Below are 12,376 nucleotides of genomic sequence, written 5' to 3'. Positions count from 1 at the left end.
TTATTATTATTATTATTATTATTATTATTGTTTTTATTATTATTATTATTATTATTATTATTGTTTTTATTATTATTATTATTATTGTTGTTGTTGTTTTTATTATTATTATTATTATTATTATTATTATTATTATTATTATTATTATTATTATTAAAGCCATAAGGGTAATATAATAATATTACACCAAATCCCTTCAAATCTCTCCTAATATGAGAGATGGAAGTTGGTAAGCAATCCCGCATTTCCATCCGTGTCATTACCTTTGTTTCCTTTCAAGCGAACAGCAAAAGTTTTACATTTCTATCTTCTTAAATCGTATCTACAGTGAAATCCGCTTAAACGAACAGAGCATTAGTCTTGACGAGGGGCGAACAAAAAATTCGTATCCAGTGGAATTTGAAATAGATTTGAACATACGATCAAGTTAAATTAAATAAACGAAAATAAATATAAAATTGAATAAAGTAGATAAGTGCAAATAGTCGGTTAAAATTTTATGATACACAATATGTTAATATTTAAAATTAGTAAAAATATTTAAAATTTAAAATTTTATTTTTAATATGATATTAATCGTTAAAATTTAATGATAAATTATATAAAATCATAATCCATTATATGATTACTTTTAAAATTATATTTTATGATATTTATTAAAAAATTAGTTTAGTATAAATTCATAATCCCAAAAAAATATGATCAAATATTAATCTGTATTCTGAAGAATCTAAACTTAATTAAACTACAATTCGAATAATCTGAATTTAATTAACATAATAAATTAAATAATTGGATATAAATTTAAAAATATTAAATTTAGATTATAGAGTGATCAGATTGGATCTCATCTATAGTGAGTCCTAGTCTTAATTGGGGATTGTATTTGGATAAGTGTCTAAGCTTCCCTTCAGTATAGAGAAAAAGAAATATGAAAAAATAAAACAAAAATTCTCTGATAAAAATAATTAAATGAAAGTTTATGTTTATAATATTTTTATTTATTCATTTATTTACATAAAATATGTACTATTTACTTATGTTATTTTATTTTACATCAAAGCAAACAAAATATATAATCAGTTATATGTTTTTTTCAGCTAAAAAAAGTAACATAAATTAACGTAACCCATAAAGAAAATAATCTATTATATACTTGTTGATCTGTCTAGTTTTCCCTTTTTATTTTCACAAAAAAAAAAAAAATTGTCTCTAATCTCACTCGAGTTTTATTTTTATTTATTTTTTGTTTAATTTATGTACTGTAGAAAATATTTTTTCCCAAATAAACTAAAAACATATTACCAAAGTAATTCCAAAGGACAAATATTTGCCTATTTGTTATTCATATCCAGAAGTTGATTTTCTTATTTTAATTTTTTTTTTGTTTTGTCGTTCCACGAATCAGTTTCTAGAAACTTGACTTGTCTGTAGGATTGTTTTTAAATATTTAAAATACATTTTAAAACCACTTTGGATTTATAATGTTAAATTTATAATTAATAAGTAATATATTTAATATAATTGATAAAAAAATAAAATATAAAAATAATAATTTTCATATGAATTAATATTAAATAATGTTATTAAAAATGGTTTTGATTGTTATCATCATTAATAAATGTGTAACTTTCTACTATTAATAAGTTGATGACTAATGTGAATGTAAAATTAATTTTAATATAAAATGTTAAATTAGCAAATAATGTAACATTCTATATTAGTTTTAATAGTATAAAATTATTAAAATAAAATGTAACATATATGATAATATAACCAATAAAAACAAATTCATAAAAGACAATAGATTTATTTTTGTAGAATCATCCAACAACACATCTATTTTACCCTTATTTCTCGTTGGAACAATTAAAAAGATTGTCTTTCTAAGCTAGATACAAAACAAGTCAAAATACATTTAAAACATATGATACATAAATAATTTATATAACATACATTAACCCAAATATCTTAACATGCAAGGATCTAGACTGACAATCTGGATATTGTATGGAATGTCGAGTTACAGAGGTTCTACACCAGTGTGGTGGAACAACTAGACTATCCCAAGCTACCACACCAGGTTAGTCCTACAAACGCCCTTTGGCCAATAAGAGAAAGGCCCATCAGGCTCGAACCTCCAGTTATTCTCATGATATGACCCATCGCTCTTTAATTGAGCATGAATGATCATTAGAATGTTAGGATAAACCCACCAATACTATCAATACTTGAAACCACCAACAAGAAGTTCCTCCTTGGAACTCATTTTCACTACTTTGAAACCATTGATATCACTTCACATTTACATTGCATACCAATACATGTAACCACTGATCATACATTAAAGAACAAGAAACACCCTTACAAGTCATCAAAAATCAATATAACACAATTTTCTTCATAGCAACTTGATACCCACACTAGGCAAGGAAAATGGCTTGGAAACCCTCATCAACACCTTCAGAAAGGTCCAACACCCCCAAAACAACTCAAAGAACATCCAAAACTGACATTCAGAACCCTGAATTTGAGATTTCCAAAACCTGGAAAACCCAAAACTAGTTAAGGGGCGCTCAAGCGAGTTCCTCTAGCAAAAAGAGCACCCAAAGGGTGCCCAGGAGTGCTTGAGTGTGTCCTCTTGGGGGATGCTCAATATAGCATCAGCTTCTAAAATTCAACTATTTTGGCTTTGGTAACCCTATACAAGAGTTTAAAAGGTTCTTACAACCTCTTAGGCACTGAGAAATATCTAAGACATACTTCTAACTTGAAATGACCATTCCAAACCCCAAACTACCCATTCTAGACTACTTAAACCAATTCTACCATTCCATGCACCAAAATAGCAAACTAAAGGCATGGATAAGTTCTAAGTGACTCAATTACAGGCCCCAAACTTTCCAAACCTGCCCACTCCTTATTTTAGAATTTCACTACCCAAACCACCCATTTGCACTAAAAATCAGTCAACCATCAACCATGAACCACCCTCATTAGTTCCATGTCAGTTTCCACCCAAAATATACTCCTAAAAACTTTAAAATACTCTCATAATAGACTTAGAATATCATATTCACCAAACCAACTTTTTTCTCGTCAACTTGATAATTAAAACCTCCTTTTTACCTACTAAAACCATAACTTTGATCGTTCCTCACTTCTCAAACACCTCAATCAACTACAAACATCAATACAATTCCATAGCATGCATTTAATAATAATATTAACAACCAAACTTCATCATATCATATTACAACCATATCATACCAAAGCATATACATTTCATTGAACGAATATCTCATAAACATTGAAATTATTATTTTATCAACTTAATACACATACAACACTAAAACTTACAAAACAATATCAATTTAGACATAGACATCTAGCTTCCCTTACACCGATGATACAAAGCTCTAAGAACACCTCAATTATTTCTTATACAAGGAACTTCTATAAACACCTACGAATCGCCCAATTGAAAGCGAAAAGAGTCCTTAGGACCTCAGTTTACCAAAGAACCAAAGAGGAAACATATTTGCTACATGTAAGAAAAGATTCTTGGACAGAATCAAAGACCGAGAATGAACAGAAACAGGGTATAAACTTACTTACTCTAAACAAAGAACTGATCAAGTAGAAGTGTAGATTACTCTACTGTGATCTCCTAGGTACTTCCTGATCGTCAAAAAGATTACTCAGGAGTTAGAACTCCTAAAGGGAAGGTAGAGAACTCTAGAAAAGTGGTTTATAGAGAGATGATACTTTTTAAAATAATGAAACTCATTTATATTCATTTATAACAAAACTATTTATAAATAATCTATTTAATATTAAAATAATTGAGTCTTACTATTTTTAAACTATACTACCACTTCTAAAATAACATTTTTTGAGGGTTTACAAGTAATCATATTTTAAAAGAGCTTGAACACCACTAATATTATATTAGTAAAATTGATAAATAATGTGAATGTAAAATTAATTTAAATATAAAATGTTAAATTGGCGAGTAATCATATTTTTAAAAAAGCTTGAACACCATTAATATTAGTACTTAATAGTAAATGAATACAATTTGATATAGAAATTTTGAATGTTAATAATATTAAAACATGAATAAATTTTGAAGTGGAAATGTTATCGGTACATCTATTTTATTAACTTAGTATTAGCATTACTGTGGTGATAAAAATGTATTTCGTGACTATAAAAAAGGTTAAAAAGAATAATTGTGATGTATTATTTTAAAGTCGAATAATATATATATATATATATATATATATATATATATATATATATATATATATAAAATGCTTCTATAATTTATCATCTATTATAAGAATGATAAGTGAATAAATATGTACAAATTATAATAATGTCTAAATTATAACCAATGCAATATTTAATTATCTAATATTTACTAATAGAATATTTGACATATTTTAACACCCCCACTCAAGTTGGTGCATGGATATTACAAATAAATTAATTTTTCAACCAATCTTTGGTATCCCCTTTGTCTATGCTTGATGAATTTGAGCATTGAAAGAGTTTATGATTTTGTTCAATTGGTGTATCAACTGATTTACTTTGGTATAGGAAAATACCATGTTTTGATCTAGCTACTTCAATACCCAAAAAATATTTGAGGTTTCCAAGTTGTTTCATCTCAAATTCAGATGCAAGGTGTTGTAAACAAAAAATCTCATCTTGGTCATTTCTTGTAACAATCATGTCATCTACATGTATAATCACAACTGTAATTTTTCCTTTTCTTCTCATAAAAAATAAGGTGTAATCAGAGTTACTTGCTCTATAGCCAAAAGCCTTCATAGACTTGGTAAACCTTCCAAACCATGCTCTTAGGGATTTTTTCAATCCATATAGAGCCTTCTTTAATTTGCAAACCTTCATGCCAACTGAATCTTTCATGCCTGGTGGAGAATCCATATAAATTTCTTCTGAAATTTCTCCATGTAGAAAAGCATTTTTCACATCAAATTGTAGAAGAGGTCAATTTTAGTTTGCTGCTAGCAACAAAAGTATTATCATAGTGTTGAGCTTGGCTACCAGTGTGAACGTCTCTCGGTAATCTACACCACAAGATTGAGTGAAACCTTTAGCCACAAGTCGTGCTTTATACCTCTCAATAGTTCCATCAATTTTATGCTTAATTGTAAGCACCCATTTGCAACCCACAATTTTCTTCCCTTTTGGTAAGGACACAAGATCCCAAGTTTTGTCTTTTCTAAAGCTGTCATCTCATCAACCATTGCTCTGGTCCATTTAGGATATTCCAAAGCATCCTGTATATTATTAGGAATATAAATTGAAGATAATTGAGATACAAATTATGCATATGACTGGGATAACTTGGGAGATGACACATATTTACTAATGGGATATTTAACTTTGGTTTGAAGGTCTGATTCATATTTAGTTGGAGGTTGACCACGGTTAGAACGGGGTGGAAGATTATATTGAACAATAGTAAACTCAGTGTTTGGCATGCTGGTGGTTTAATGTAGACAAGAGAAATAATTTCATCTAAATTACTATTATCAAGGGTAGGACCAAGAGAAACAATTTCATGATTAGTTTCATCTACATTAGTATTATCAAATATAGGATCAGAAGGTACCTTTGAAGAGTCAAGCTGAACCTGTGGAGAAGAATGAGCCAATTGGTTATGATCAGAAGACATTGTATTATCCTGAAAAGAAGTGTTCGTATCTAGGATTGGCTCACTTCCTGTAGAATGATCCCCACACGATAATTTATCTTCACAATATAATTTTATATCTGAGATATCAAACATACTAGCATCATGATTATGCACTTCACTTTCATTGCCCCCCTGAAGTGTAGAATCAACATAAAAAAATGCATGCTCAATAAATGTCACATCCATAGAGATATAAATTTCTTTGATGGTGGATGGTACACATGATAACCTTTTTTAGTTGATCCATACCCAACAAAAACAAATTTGATGGTTCGTTCTTCAAGCTTTGTCCGTTGATGTGGGTGTAAGTGAACATATATAACACATCCAAAAACATGAGGTGGTATATGAATTATTGAAGGAAGGATATAATGATCAGACAACACATATAAAGGCCTTTGAGAGTTAAGCGCACTAGAAGGGGTTCGATTAATTAAATAAACTACAGAGCTCACAACCTCAACCTATAAATAAGATGGGACATTACCATCTATCAAAAGTGATCTTGTCACCTCTAATATATGTCTATTTTTCTTCTCAACCACTCCATTTTGTTGTGGTGAATAAGGACATGTAGTTTGATGCAAGATGCCTTTAAAGTTTGTGAACTCTATTAATTCAGTCTTAAAATATTCCCCTGCATTGTCTGATCGAATGACTTTAATAGATGTGTTAAATTGTCTAAAGATCATAATGATGGAAGGAACGAATCACAGGATGTCATCTTTGAAGGTCATTGTAGGTATAGATGTATGTAAAATGTGTACCTGTAAAAGAGTCAAGTATCTAGCTAATTACTTTGCTTGTGCAAAGCTAGCATCTCCAAGTTGCTCATACATATGTGCAAGTGCAACAACTTCTCGTGCATATCTACCACATGATCGAAGCTCTCCAAACAACATCAAGTAAGGCACATTAATATATGTGGCGCTCTTATCCTTAAAAGTTGTGCATCTAACAAGATGCAACAAACCAGAAGGTCACCCATCCCAAATTACTTCAGGCTAAGCACGCTTAACCATGGAGTTTTTATGGGTTAGGCTACCGAAAAGCAAATGCATTTGTTGATATGAGTAGCCAAATCAAGTCCTTTAAGCTATCCTTCAACCGTATAGTCCCATACCTATGCAGTCTCTAGATCCCTCTCATTCCGATGTATGTTTGATTCGTCCATGTGCCCCTTCCACTGGAAGCCTGCCAGGAGTCGCTCCTTGTCCGTGCCTCTTGCACCGACGATCACTCCCCGCCCTCGTCAGTGCTCGGGTGTCACATGCCCACCAGCTTCCGGTTGGTTCATCCTCGAACCACACCGTACTGGGAGAGGCTAGGCTTTGATACCATCTGTAACGCCCCGACAACTTACAGGGAATGTTGACTGCCCCCACACATCAACACGAGGCTTTCCAGTGTGCTTTGTTCTCACTCACACACTTTCCGAGAAAACTTCCCAGAAGGTCACCCATCCCAAATTACTCCAAGCTAAGCACGCTTAACCATTGAGTTCTTATGGGTTAGGTTACCGAAAAGCAAATGCATTTGTTGATATGAGTAGCCAAATCAAGTCCTTTAAGTTATCCTTCAACCATATAGTCTCATACCTATGCAGTCTCTAGATCCCTCTCATTCCGGTGTATGTTCAATTCGTCCATGTGCCCCTTCCACTGGAAGCCTGCCACGAGTCGCTCCTTGTCTGTGCCTCTTGCACCGGCGATCACTCCCCGCCCTCGTTAGTATAAATAAAGGATGTACGGGAGAATGTAAGACCCGTATAAATAAAATGAGTTCTTGCTTTAAGTATTTTACTTTGTGGTATTAAATAATAAATTGTGATGTGAATCAGTGTTGAGAAATATTAAGGAAGGGAAGAAAAATCAAATTAAATTTAGTTTTATATATAAAATTTCGAAAAAGGTTGAAAGAGTAATATAATATATTTGTTTGCACTATTATATTAGCAAATGGAGCTTGGTTTAGTGGTTGTTGTGCGTGCATGGGAGGAGGTGCGTTTTTGGTCTTAAGTTCAAACCCTCTTAAGAACAAAAAGGCTTCTAGCTCTTTTAAAATTCCACCTTGCCATGTGGTTACCACCATGAAGTAAGAAAGAGAAAAATGTGATGTGTTTGTGGAGCTTGTACGCTGTAGCATGTATGCATAAAAGTCAAATTGGGTTGCTTGGGAAGAATAAAATCGAGAATGTTCCCAAGGAGGAACTTTGTTCTCATTTAATCTCTCATTCACGTGAAAGGTTGCATGGGTGCTTGGGTCATTTCTTTTTCCACTTTGCTTGGGTGGGCACATGTTTTCTAGACTTAAGAAGCTTGTAAGTGACCTTGAAGTTCCTTGGGGAGGTTAACCATTGCGTTGAAAATTGGAGGTACTTAACCACACTTTAAAACTATCATTTACTCACATTAAAGTGAAGTTTTATTAGGATATTGAAGAGTTAGGAACGAGAATCTAAAGTTAGTAATGTAGGGTCTCCTTGAGTGGTTAGTGAAGGGTTGGTGAGGTCTAGAGTTAGTTTCTACTTAAGTGTGTAAGTTTAAGTTAGTAGGGTTGAAAAATAAAACACTTGGAGAGTGGAAAAGAAAGAGAGAACCATGAGAGGGAGAGACACTCTTGGAGAGCAACCAAGTTGGTGAGAGAAAAGAAGAGCCAACCTAGCCTTGGAGTTTTTGGACGTCACTTGTGGGAGACCAAGAGGAGTGAAAACTTGTTGTCTAGTGAGAAAAGAAAACTAAGAGCCTTTGGAAGCTAGCTTGGATTTGAGGTAGGGGGTTTAACTTGGGGTATAACATGGTGTATGATGGGTAAAAGCTTAACATGTTGTATGCACTCTCTTTTTGTGTTGAGTTTCATGTGATTATTTAAATGCAATTTTAGATTTGGGTTGTGAAGGGGACTTGGGTTGTATATATATTGGTATTTTCGTTTTTGATGTTGTAATAGGTATACCTTGAGTTATACAAATTCATACTTTATGAAATATGTTGTTGTTGTAATGGGTATGTATGTTTGGGCACTTGGGATGTTGCATGGGTATGAAAAAGTGTCATAGGTACACTTAAAATCAGGATTATATGATGTGTATCTTGTTAGTTTTATCATGTATACTTTTTACACGTTTTTGGGAACACTTATCTACACTCTTTGATCAAGAGTGTAGGTAGGAGGGTATTGTGAATTCTCTTCCGTTAGGGGAAGAGAAAAGAATTAATTATGAGAATGAGAGGATTGAAAGTGATGTTTTGGTGAAGTTGGGGTACATGGGGTTGATGAAAACAGTGAAGATGAATGGAAGTTTGGGGTCTTGGGGAAAGAAGAACGTGAAAAGAGAAGAATGGAAGTGGAAGGTGGAGATGGGCACATTACAAATCACTGAACAAAAGGCAAGGAACGTTGGAGCATGCATGGCTTACATAAATAATGAATAGAAGACTAGAAGAGAGTGGTGGCTGGGACTTTGTGTTGAGAAAAAAAAAAGGAGAGATGGTGAAGGTGCTGCATTGTTGACATGAAAAGAGGAAGGAAGATGGGTGCTTGAAATGTGAGAAAAGAATGAGAGAGATTTTGGGGTTGAAAAGTCAAAGAGAAATAAAATAAAAATGGTAGTGTGTTGGTGATGGGTACCTAAATTGGAAAGGAAAATGATATTTTAACACCATTTTTTGACACCATTTTGACACTACACATGTGTCAAAATGTGGTTGGACGATTTCAAATTAAAAAAACAAACTTTGGTTTTTCTCTTTCAAATATACCCTTGCCTCAACTTTTTTAATTTGAAATCGTCCAAAAATATTTTGACATGTGTGCAGTGTCAAAATAGTGTCAAAAAATGGTGTTAAAATATCATTTTCCAATTGGAAAGGGAGGAGAGAGGAGAAAGAAAAATTTATTGTTTGAATTGGATGTGTTTTGGTGAGGGTATGAAGCTTGGGTGAGGAGAAAAAATTAAAGAAAAGAGTGTGTGTGGGCGGTAGTATTTAGTGCATGAGAGAGAAGAGAGAAAGTGGAGTGTGTGCAATTATGAAGAGTGTTACGTAAATAGTATGGTGTAGGAAAGAGAAATTGAGATAGAAATGTAGTGGAGAAAAAGTGGGGTCCACGACGACTTGTGAGAGAAGGAATAGAAATGGGAACTTTGTGTATTTAAATTGAAAGAAAAATGGAAAGAGGGAAAGAAGAGTGTTTACGTAAATGGTAAAAAGGGAGAGAGAAAGAGATAGTTTGGTAAGAAATGAGTTGTTTCATGTGGGACCTATCTTGGAAGTGAGAGAAAATGTGATTTAATGGTCTTGGGGCCCACTTGAAAAGTTAGATGTAGAAGAGAGTGTGTTTAGAGTAAAAAGGGGGTGTATTGGAATTAGATGTTTTCTTTGGTGTTGGGAATTTAGTAAAAAGTGGGAGTGCATTAGAAATGTTGTTCTAGTTGATGAAAGTACAAAATTAGTAATTTTATGGGGTTGCGTCAGTAGAAAATAAAAATAATAATTAAATTAAGTTATTTAATTATTTGTGACTTTTTTTATTGTTGGTCAATGAATTTGGTTGACTTTATATAGGATGGCGATGGTTGTAATGGTAAAGTTGTGAACGCAAGTGTTCTGTCATTTCCTTAAAAATTTTGTCGAACCGATTGTGTTCGTATTGCGATACGATAGTGTGTTGAGTTCTCTGCGGAGACTAAGATTCGAGTGTCACCCTATCTTCGTGCTCAAGGACTAGAGAGGGTTGGATGTCTCGCCCAATGACTTCGGCTCGTGTGAGTATAGTGCTCGGTGGGTGCGCCTAACNGAAGTTTTTACTCGTAATTCCTTGAGGAGTCGGGGAGATAGGCCTGAGTTGTGATGGAAAGCGGCTTGAATCGCCCTGTTTTGCGAAACAGGTTTGGTACGACAAAAATTCAAGGAAACTATAGAAGCTTATGTAAATGTTTTGAGTTGTGAGTTTAATACGGTGATGTATTGTAATGTTATGACTATGATAGTCTGTGTTGTGATGTGATGACTACTTTAGTCTATGTTATGATGCTTTGACATTGAAATTATATGCTATGTTATGTTCTTAGTTACTCACCCTTTCCTTTTGTGGTTGTGGTTCCACCTGCGATGATCGTATTTGTACGGGAGTAGATGGTGTTGTAGATAAGGCAGGGATGGAGTAGCACGACGAGAGATATGGGAATAGCTATGGGGATATTTATCATGTTTTAAAGTTATTTTATGTTTTTTTTTAACAATGGATTTGATATTTGTAAGGTTTGAACTTTATGTTGTAAGACGTTTAAACTTTTGAGGTTTTGTTTCCGAGATGTTAATTTTAATTGAAAGAAAAAAAAATTGGCGTAAATTTCAAATTTTGTTATTTTTCTAGTGGCACTCCTTTAGGGGTGTTACATACTCTCGTTTTTTGTTCTCGCAATACTCATTATATATGTCTCACAACAAACTTAGTCTTACATAGGGACCCCTACATTGTCTAAGCTTTTAGATATAGCCCTTATGCAATCATTGTCAAACAAGTCTATAAGGGTTTCCGTAACAACAACAAAGTTTACGAGTTTGTTCCGATAAAATTGTCCCAATACAGGAAAATGTAGGAGCATTGACACGTCATTCAATATAACGATCATCTCACAGACAAGAACATAAAAATTGTTTGTCTCTCCATGCCACCTCTCAACATAGTCCAATATCAATTCCTTATCAATATAATCGTAAGAAATATCACACATAGGCCTTAAAGCAGAGTTGAAAACAAAGTTCTTAACATTCACATTACTTGCTCCAAATTTATTTAACTTTTTCTTCATGGGAGACCGACATTATTTTTCCTTTGTCCTAGACAAAATAGTTGCACTTCAAACTATATAATATTTAAACATATCATCAATCATCAGAAATAAAAAACATTTACTATACTAATTTAGCCATCCCACAATGTAAATGTTACTTTATCTACATAGTCAGTCAACAAAGAAGTGTTGTGTGGACCTCTAGGATAACCATGTTGATGGAGAATGGATTGAGGAAGCTCCTTCAACAAATGATTAACTTCATGTGGGTTGAGAAAGATCCTTCAAAAGTGATGAACACCATTAAAGAGATGTAGTAGTAGAAAATTTGATGAAGAGATGAAGATGGTGTTTTGAATTGTGTGGTCTAGTGTAGTTCGTCTAGGAGGTTGGGCTAACCTTGAAGGAAAAAGGATAAAGAAGTCTAGTAGAAGACATATTGACGGTATCGGAGGGGGTATTTTTCGAAGAGTATAGCGCAGCGGAATTAAAACTTAGAGAGCGGAAAGCGTGTTCAATCACAGTTAAAACGCAATTGGTCCTTTTTAGCAAAAATAAATTTTCTTTCAGAAAATTAATCAAACAGTTGTTATGCGTTAAGTAAAATGAGTGTAGGGAATAGAAAGATCACACGAGTATTTTTATACTGGTTCGATTCAACACAATCTACGTCCAATCATTAATCACTACAAAGAGTGATTAACAGTTTCACTAAAAAACAATTTTACAAATTATAATCAAATGAACAGAATATAAAACGAAAAGAACCACTCTACCAACTTGAAGAGAACCCCTCCGGCAATCGACCAACGATTCGCGAGCTTCTCCTTTCACAAGACCAGGCAGAG

Source organism: Vigna radiata, unplaced genomic scaffold (genome assembly GCF_000741045.1).
Source record: "Vigna radiata var. radiata cultivar VC1973A unplaced genomic scaffold, Vradiata_ver6 scaffold_48, whole genome shotgun sequence".
NCBI classification, from domain to species: domain Eukaryota; kingdom Viridiplantae; phylum Streptophyta; class Magnoliopsida; order Fabales; family Fabaceae; genus Vigna; species Vigna radiata.
This window is presented reverse-complemented; position numbering follows the sequence as displayed.